Genomic DNA, 9623 nt, shown 5'->3' with positions numbered 1-9623 from the left:
GGTTTTCTCTTTCTCAAATCTCTTTATCAAAGTAATCCAACAACCAGAAAAATGTCTTTGCTTCTAGATAAGAAGTGCTAGGATTGGGTCAGATAAAAAGCATTGTCTAAGAAAACAGAATTACAATCTGGATCTTTCTAATCCAGATATACACCAGGGTAATAAACTAGCTTGGTCTGCTCATGGAAAAGCCAAACATTGCTGTGCAATTCCAGTCAGGTAATAAAGGAAGAAGGAGAAAGTTCATCATTTAGGCCTGACTAGCCATTTCCAGCCAAGTCAGTGAATGGAGTGGAATCTAGATTCCCTATATAACAATTTCAGTTTCTTCGTTTACAAAATATGAATTGGAGCAGAAATGTAACAAAGGCATTTGATGCTTAAGAGGAGCTATGACATCACCTTGTACTCAGTATTTTAAAAATATTTCAACAGAGCTTCCTTTCCAACCAGGGCCCGGCAGAATGGCTCCCGCGAAGAAGGGTGGCGAGAAGAAGGGCCGTTCTGCCATCAACGAAGTAGTGACCAGAGAATACATCATCAACATTCACAAGCGCATCCATGGAGTGGGTTTCAAGAAGCGTGCGCCTCTGGGTGCCTGGGTGGCTCAGTTGGTTAAATGACTGCCTTCGGCTCAGGTCATGATCCTGGAGTCCCGGGATCGAGTCCCACATTGGGCTCCCTGCTCAGCGGGGAGTCTGCTTCTCCCTCGGACCCTCTTCCCTCTCGTGCTCTCTGTCTCTCATTCTCTCTCTCTCAAATAAATAAATAAAATCTTAAAAAAAAAAAAAGAAACGTGCCCCTCGGGCACTCAAAGCGATCCGGAAATTTGCCATGAAGGAGATGGGAACTCCAGATGTGCGCATTGACACCAGGCTCAACAAAGCTGTCTGGGCCAAAGGAATAAGGAATGTTCCATACCGTATCCGCGTGCGGTTGTCCAGAAAACGTAATGAGGATGAAGATTCACCAAACTAGTTCTACACACTGGTTACCTATGTACCTGTCACCACTTTCAAAAATCTACAGACAGTTAATGTGGATGAGAACTAATCGCTGATTGTCAAATAAAGGTATAAAACTGCAAAAAAAAAAAAAATTTCAACAGAGACATTTGATTTTTATACAAAAGTAATTTTACAATATTTTCTAACATTAATAAATTTGTTTTGAAAATAATTAGTAAATATATCATTTTATTTCAATACATTAGGAGATACATCCAGGTGCAAATACTCCTTCGTGTAGATGACTTGCTCTGTGTGATTTGAAGTATGTCCTAAAATTCACATGTGCCTAATATCTCCCCACTTGCTCAGTGAGGTGCCATCTTCCTTTCTTGCTGAAGCTCAAATTCTCAATTTTAAAGTCAGAACTCTGATTTAGATAACCTCAAAAGAATCAGTCCTCTGTTTTAAATCCTAGAGGCAGAGGTTGTAAACACCCTAAAAATGTATGCAAAATATTGTGTTATTTATATATATGACCCCCTTTTTGTTTCTGAAAAGTGTGTTCCACAGCTTTAATTAGATGTTCAAGAGTGTCCCTGCTCTGACTCAAAGAGCTAATGAGCACTGTCCACAGGATTTAACCAGCTCTTCCAATTATCTTACTATTACAGATTTATCTCTTAGAGTTACCCAACTCTCCTGACAGGACATAGAAAATCCACAAGGAAGTTAGATCTTTTGCAGGTAAGTGCTGTCTTGCATGACCCAGTCTTAAAGTATCAGGTTCTGTGATTAAAATCCATGCTTGACAGGCATGGGCTCTGCAGTGAAGCAGATCTGAGGTTGCAGTTTCTGCTCCGTCATTCACTCCTTAGGTGACTAGTCTGAGCCATCTCTACCTGCTGCCTGCATCCCTGCAGTAGCCCAGTGACTGCTTCTGCCCTTGCCCTTCCTCCGTCTGTCCTCAGTGCAGCCGCCGGAGCAGCACTGAAGGTTCTATCACCTCACTCCCCAAACTTCTCATGACTTCTCACATCAGCCAGCAGGAAAGCCAATGAAGTAAAATGGCCCCAAGCCATGCAGACCCAGCACCACTTCCTCTCAGACCCCGGTCTTCTTGGACCTCACCTCCTCCCTCAGATTCTCTTCTCAAACTTAGGGACACTCTCCCGAGCCTCAGGGTCTTTGCAGTTCCCAGTCTATTCCCAGGTCACCATTTCGGAGAGTCCCCCTCTCCATCCTAAATAACACCACATACACCTGCATATCCCACTGCCGCACTCCCCGTCTCTGTTACTGCTTCATTGTTCTGCACTGCATCCATCACCATCTGACATACAGAATTCTGTAGTTCACTTTTCTCTATCTCCTTCAATGCCCAACCGCCATTCCCCATATGCTCAAACTTCTAGGACATGGGTGAGCAAACTTTCGTTAAGAGGCCAATTAGTAAATATTTTTGGAGTTGTGGGTCATATGGGTCTCTGTCACAACTTCTCAACTCTGCTATTGAGAAGTTGGAAAGGAGCCACTGACAATTGTAAACGAATGGGTGTGGCTGTGTTCCAATAGAACTTTATTTACAAAAACAGGTGGCAGGTGCTGAGTTTGGCCCATGGGTGACAGTTTGTTAACTCCTGCTCTCAAATAATAAACTCCATTTAGGCGAGGACATAATCTGCCTTATTCACTATTTTATCTCCATCCCTTTGAGGAAGGCCTGATACAAAGTAGTTCCTTAAACATTTGCAGAATGAATTAACATCCTTGACTACTATATCAGTTTCTCATTGGTAACATAAGGTAATATTATCAACTGTGGGGTTTATAAAAAAAAAAAAAAAAACAGTCCAAGAAAGTATGTCATGCCGTGAGAAGAACAGGTAAAGCGTAGTGGTTAAAATTATTCTGAACTCTATCCCCCAAGAACATGGAAAGACTGAAAGACAAACAGAATTTAAAGAGAAACCAAAGATATATCTTTGAGGAAATATTGAAGGGAAAGAGGGTATTTTTGCCTAGAGGAAGCCCAGAGGAGGTACAGTCATTGCTTTCCTAAATTTGAAAATTATTTTAAGCAAGAGAGATTTTCTATATACATTGTGGCACCAAAACTGGTAGAACTAGGATCACGAAGTAAATATTACATGGAAATAGATGTCTGCTCATTGCAGGGATGCACTTTCCTGTCAACCCTGGAAAGGGGAGACCACATTCATTTTCTTCACCAATGTACTTTAATGCCCTAGCATGGGGCCTTCATTGAATGGATGAATCAGAATGAAGAGTGAATAATCTAATCTTCAAAGCTGACCAAAGCTAGAACAGGCTTCCTCCATCTGTGCATTCGAAGGTTCAAGAAGGCACTTTATGACCCCTTGCTAGGGTGCAGCCAAGATACATTGTTACAGTACATTTGTCACAACTAAAGGACATTGGTGTGTTCCTATGACCTAAACACACTTTGTTCAGATTTCTCTAGCTTCTCCACTAGCGTCCTTTTTCTGTTCCAGGATCCCATTCAGGATACCAGGTGATATTTAGTTGTCATGCGTCCTTAGGTACTTCTTGACTCTAATAGTTTCTCAGATTTCACTTGTTTTTGGTGACCTTGGCAATTTTGAGGATATATTTTGAGGTATATTATAAAATGTCCTTCTATTTAAATTTGTCTGTTTTCTTCATAAATCTACTGTGGTTATGGGTTTGGGAGAAAAAGACCCATGGAGGTAAAGTGTCATGTTTAATCACATTATATCAAGCACATGTCATCAACATGACTTATGACTACTGATACTAACATTGATCACCTGGCTGTACCAGTGTTTGTCAGATTTCTCCACTGTAAAGTTACACTTTCCTCCTCTTCCTGTACACAACTCTTTGAAAACACGTCAATGCACAGCCCACACTCGGGGGTGGGAGCAATTGAGCTCCACCTCCTGGAGGAGGTAATATCTACATAAATTATTTGGAGTTCTTTTGTAAAGATGTGTCTCTTCTCCCTATTTGTTTATTCATTCGATCATTTATATCAGTATGGACTCATAAATATTTATTTTACTCATCAGATGAAAATCCAGTATTACCATTACTCATTTTGTTGCTCAAACTCTTCCAGCTTTGGCCATGGGAGAACTCTTTCAAGTTGGCACCTGTGTTACTTACACATGGTCTTATCTCTTTGTTTTTTGAGAATTTCTTACTTTCTGACACTACGAGATGCTCCAGGCTCATTTTCTATCGTTTTTTTTTTCCTGTTTAGCACCATTTATTAAGTGATCTCAGCTGTTGTTGTAGCTGCTGCATGTCAGCCTGTTTTTAAAACATAAAATGCTCTTCCAATTCCTCTTGTCCAGGACAGAAGGATCTTCCAGGTAGCACACCAAGAGAACAAGAGACTCCAGTGATGCCAGCTTCAATGATGGTGCCATCCAGAGAGGGAGAGGGTCATGGCACATTCACCTGTGGCTTCCAGAGGTTTTGAAAAAGGAGCCTTTGGGGGCTCAGCCTGCCTGGCATTTAGATGCTGTCGGTGTGGGTTTTTGTACTCCATAATGGTGTTAGGAGGTAGGTTAAGCACTTGCCAAAGTGTATCTCGGATTTGGGCTGTGGTTGCGTGGTCACTGGCAGTCTTACTCTATATTGAAATAACGTCCTCCTGAAACCAGACAGAGACCACAGCTCCACAGATCTCCCAACCAGAAACTCTTCCCCCGACATGGCCAGGATAAGGTTCTCCCAGCAACAGGATGCCAAGCCTTTCCACAGCCGAATAATCCACTTGCCACCATTTTTATTTGCATCATCCTCCCACATGGGTTTAATTCCTTCTTTGATGAGATGGAAGTCACTGTGTCCAGGCTCATTTTCTATTTTCCCTATCCTGACGCTAGAATCAGCCATCCCTCCACAGAGCCCTGACTCCTTTTTATTAGAAAAATATAGTATAATAAACAAGATCTATGTTCTGAGTATGTGTGTTGCTCCTGGGCTGTTACTGCTTCTATGCCCTCTCAGCAGACAAAACTAGAAAAATAAATAAATGTACGGGTTATACATAGCTATAGTTATTTCTGTATCTATCCATATTTATCTATCTTAAGTTAAACAAGATTTCATACTGATGGTTCTGTCTCTGATCCAGTTCTTTCTAGCTTCCCATGCCCCCTCCCTGTTTATCTGTAACTTCCCTCTTCAACAGTAAGAAACCTGCCTCCCATCATTCACCATTCATTTCTTCTTCATTTGTTCAATTCCCGCACACACACACGCACACATAGCAGTTTCTGAATTTTTAACCCAAATAGCTACCATTTTTTACATTACATCACACTTTACATATGTATATTTATATCTTGTCTTCATAACAATACAATATATAAATGAGACTAAAATTAGAGCTTTTAAATTACTTGCCCAAGGTCACATAATATCTACCAAGCCAGGAACTGGAATGTTAACCCAACTCTGTCTGTTTAGAAAGCAAATGATCTTGCTACTTTACATATTGCTTCCAATATTATAAAAAAGGGGAAAACTAGTTTGTAATATATAGTTTGAAAATAAACAAACATACTGAGTTTTCATTATAAAAGACATCCAGGTTTATTATAAAAACCTGGGAGATTTTATTTATATAGTCCTATTATATGTATAGTTTGGTACACTGTTTTCTTCTTAAATAACACTTTTGTGTTTCTATACCTAATGTATACTTTGTAAATATAATTTTAATGACGACTTAATGTTGCATCCAGTCAATAGATCATTATCGGCTTAACTATGTCTCTATTGTTGGAAGTGTAGACAAGTTTTATATTCCTTATCAACAGAAAAAAACCCTGAAATTCATTTCATATCTCCAAGAGATAGAACTACTGGGCCAAAGTGTTTAAGTTTTCAATGCATTTTGCCAAATTGCTATCATAGGAAATTGTACTAATTTAATTCTAATATTATCAGAGTGGTTGTTTCACTGTCACATTTTAATATTATTGTTTCAGAGCGATCTCTACAAATGGCCATATGAGTCTTGTTCTTATCATGACCAAATACAATTTAATTTACTCAACCCCTACTTCCAGGTACCAAGTGATTCCAAAAAGAGTTAAGCTCTCTGATAGGATTCTGATTAAACATTGAAAAAGTGTGTGTCACTTGATATTGTAACGTATTGTTCTTATCAGTAAATTTTCTGAGAGAATATGCTTCTGTCCTTAAGGCTTAATCTTGTTTTGCTTACCATCCTTAATTAAGTAAGAACTCTTGGTAGTATCGGTTAAATAAATCAACTTTTGTTTTTAACTGCAGTTGCTGGACTATCATGCTCTGATCCTGACCCCAAGCTTATCGTGAGGAGTCCCAGAATCAGTATGTGAACCAAGAGTTATTTATAGATTGAATAAATATTATGTGTCATATAAACACAGATGACTATTTTACCAAAGTATGCATATATTGTGGTGAAAAATACAAATTTATTTCAGAACATTGCTAAATTCATAATAACTTTGTATTCAAGTGTTTTCTCAAAAGAGCCTAAAAATACAACTGCTATTATGAAGACTTAAGAGATTAGGCGATGTTAAAAACATTTCTTCATATTCAAAATTGTTGGAAATTACTTAAATAGGTGTACACATGTCAATTTGGTGATGTTAGGCAAGGTATGCACTTACTGAACACATTAATCCAAATCTCATTCAAAGGAAACCTGTTCAGCCTGTGTTCTATACCGGGTAAAAATTTAATTATCTTATCCCTTTCTGAGAAGTTCAGGCAATGTCTTCTTTCAATGAGGAATGCTGCAACAATTTAAAAAAGAAAAAAGTGGCAATAATACCCACCTTCAAGGCTGACATTTTCCTAAAGCCCCCAGTATTCAGGGTGAAAGCTAAGCATAGCCAAAATGCTCCCTCAGTTTCTTTACGTGTCTACTCAGTCTCAGCCACCAATCTCAGACATTTCCCATAGTGTAGATCAGGGGCATGTGTAGGCAGTGCAGTGTCAAGAGAAATTACAGGGGGGCTGAGCTATCATCGCCTGATGGGGTGGTTTTCTTGGATTCCTTTGCTCCCATTTAAATATCCTCAAAGCCTGAATGACCGTGCTAAGGCAGGCACCAGGCAAAAAAAAAAATAAATAAAAATAAAGGCCAATTTTTATAAAGAGAAATGGAAGTACCGTTACTCAACTCTGCTGTAAGACCATGAGACCTTACAGCTTGTTTTATAGGGAAGAGCAGTGAAGCAGGAAATTGCTAATGCAACAAATTTGGAAGAGAGGAACCATGAAGATACCAGGCAAAGATGCAGAGATTTTAATAACTACCTAAGCCCCTGCAACAGAGGCTAAAAGGTTCAGAGCACGCATTCATGGAGTGAAATGCCACTTAATTAATTACAGAGTTGAGCTCGATTAGCTTTAAGGAATCTTATGAACAAACAAATAGGGTTAATTCGTAGCATTTAGTTAGCGGGCTTCATTTTTCTTTGCCAGCTTTGATCCGCTATTGTTCTTATTTCTACTAAAGCACGGTAGCTATCACATATAACATAGCTTGTAAACATATAGTCTCTGCTTTAGCATCTCATAAACCTTATGTCTCAGGTATTTATTTATTTTTTAGATTTTTTTTTAATTTATTTGACAGAGAGAGACACCGAGAGAGGGAACACAAGTAGGGGGAGTGGGAGAGGGAGAAGCAGGCTTCCCGCTGAGCAGGGAGCCTGATGTGGGGCTCGATCCCAGGACCCTGGGATCATGACCTGAGCTAAAGGCAGACGCCTAACGACTGAGCCACCCAGGCACCTCATGTCTCAGGTATTTAGACTGCACTAGACACATTATTTCTTTAAGCCTTATAATAATGTTCAACACATAAGAACTTCCATAGCATATGTGGATATAGATAGCTTTAAGGAAATCCATTTTTAGGTCTTCAACTTCCACTTATATTCTTTCTTAAAACTTACTTGCTTAGCTAGAAATTAAGCAACAAAATACACAACAATAGTATCGGTTTATCATCCAAAGAATAAAATTAAATATCCATGATTCTGTCGTGACATAAACAAATGACTGAATAAATAAATAAATGGAGAAGGACAAGTTTTCCTTATATAGTTGCTTGGATATGAGTAAAGCCAAGAAGAAATGAGTGAAAGAGAAAATCACCATCAGAATGCCACAGCAATAATCACTGTGGATAAGATCCACTGATGCATGCTAAAATTAGTGGGCCAACTTTAATGAGAAACAGGATTGTTGAATAGCCTCAAAGAATCTCTCCCAAAATATGTAGTAATTACTGTGGTGGTTTTAACATATATCCACATTCTCTGATATTCCTCCCTCCAGGAAGTGGAGCTTAATTTCTCTCCCCTTGAGTGTGAGCTATACTTAGTGATTCCATCAAATAAAAAATGGAAAGGGAAAAAGAATAACTTTTCTGTGGAGAAATTGGCATACACCACTTATCCAAGTGATCAAGATTAACATCACCCATAATAAGTCATGTTGATATCATGCACCCCTGATATAATGCAATGAGAGCATTTCACCTCTGGGATGTTCTTCCTAAAAATGCATAACCCTTGTATAACCATGAGAAAACATCAGACAGACCCAAACTGACAAACATTCTACAAAATACCTGACAAGTGTGCTTCAAAAGTGTCAAGGTCATGAAAGACAAGAAAACACCAAAACACCATCACAGACTGAAGAGTTTAAGAAGACACAAGGAAAAACTGGTGAAATGTGTACCAACCTATAATGTCAGTACCAATGTTAATTTCTCAGGTTTGATAAATACACCATGGTTGTGTGAGCTGTTAACATCAGCAGAAGCAAGATTTGTTTGTTGTTGTTTTGAAGAAAGAAACACCTTTATTTTCATCAGAAATAATAATGCTGGGGTGCCTGGGGTGGCTCCGTCGGTTAAGCGACCAACTCTCAGTTTTGGCTCCACCCTCACTCAGCAAAGAGTTGGCCTGGATTCTCTCTCTCCCTCTGCCCCTTCCCTCATTCTTGCTCTCTCTCAAATAAATAAAAAAATAAAATATGTTTTAAAAAGTTGTAATAATGCTTATAAACTTGTAGAAACCATTTACTCTAAGAGACAAGAAGCCAGGAATTAGAGTGAAGGTGAGAGTAAAATGAGAAATTACATAAGGTTTAACCTTAATGGTATGCTTGCTCTGAGATTAAGTGGCTTAAGGAAAGATTTAGTATTACCCAATATGCCCAATAGCTAAAGCGATCCTTCCTTTCCTTTGCTCCCTTTTTGGTGGTGGCTGGTTTACAGAGTAGTGATCTGCTCTCAAGGTAGCAGTAGTGCGGGCGCCTGGGTGGCTCAGTCATTGGGCATCTGCCTTCGGCTCAGGACATGATCCCGGAGTCCTGGGATCGAGCCCCGCATCGGGCTCCCTGCTCAGCAGGAAGCCTGCTTCTCTCTCTCCCACTCCCCCTGCTTGTGTTCCCTGTCTTGCTGTGTCTCTCTCAAATAAATTTAAAAAATCTTTAAAAAAAAAAAAAAAAGAAAGGTAGCAGTAGCGCGTCACAGTAGGTGCTTAGAGGTCAGTTACTGGCTTAGGATGGATCCAGGCTATTAACTTCAAGATGTGCTTCTATGAGGAGGAGATTTGCTTGTCTGACTGGGCCCAAAAC

At 39.4% G+C, this 9623-nt stretch overlaps 1 pseudogene; it reads left to right on the top strand.

Moving 5' to 3' along the window:
- Positions 1-464: 464 nt before the first annotated feature.
- On the top strand, positions 465-1092 carry LOC141373786 (large ribosomal subunit protein eL31-like; annotated as a pseudogene).
- The last annotated feature ends 8531 nt before the right edge of the window (positions 1093-9623 follow it).

This window comes from Callorhinus ursinus, unplaced genomic scaffold (genome assembly GCF_003265705.2).
Source record: "Callorhinus ursinus isolate GAN/ISIS: 27379988/994484 unplaced genomic scaffold, GSC_fseal_2.0 scaffold12, whole genome shotgun sequence".
Classification (NCBI taxonomy): Eukaryota; Metazoa; Chordata; class Mammalia; order Carnivora; family Otariidae; genus Callorhinus; species Callorhinus ursinus.
Note: the sequence above shows the minus strand (reverse complement) of the source record. Positions and strands in the feature narration are given on the sequence as shown.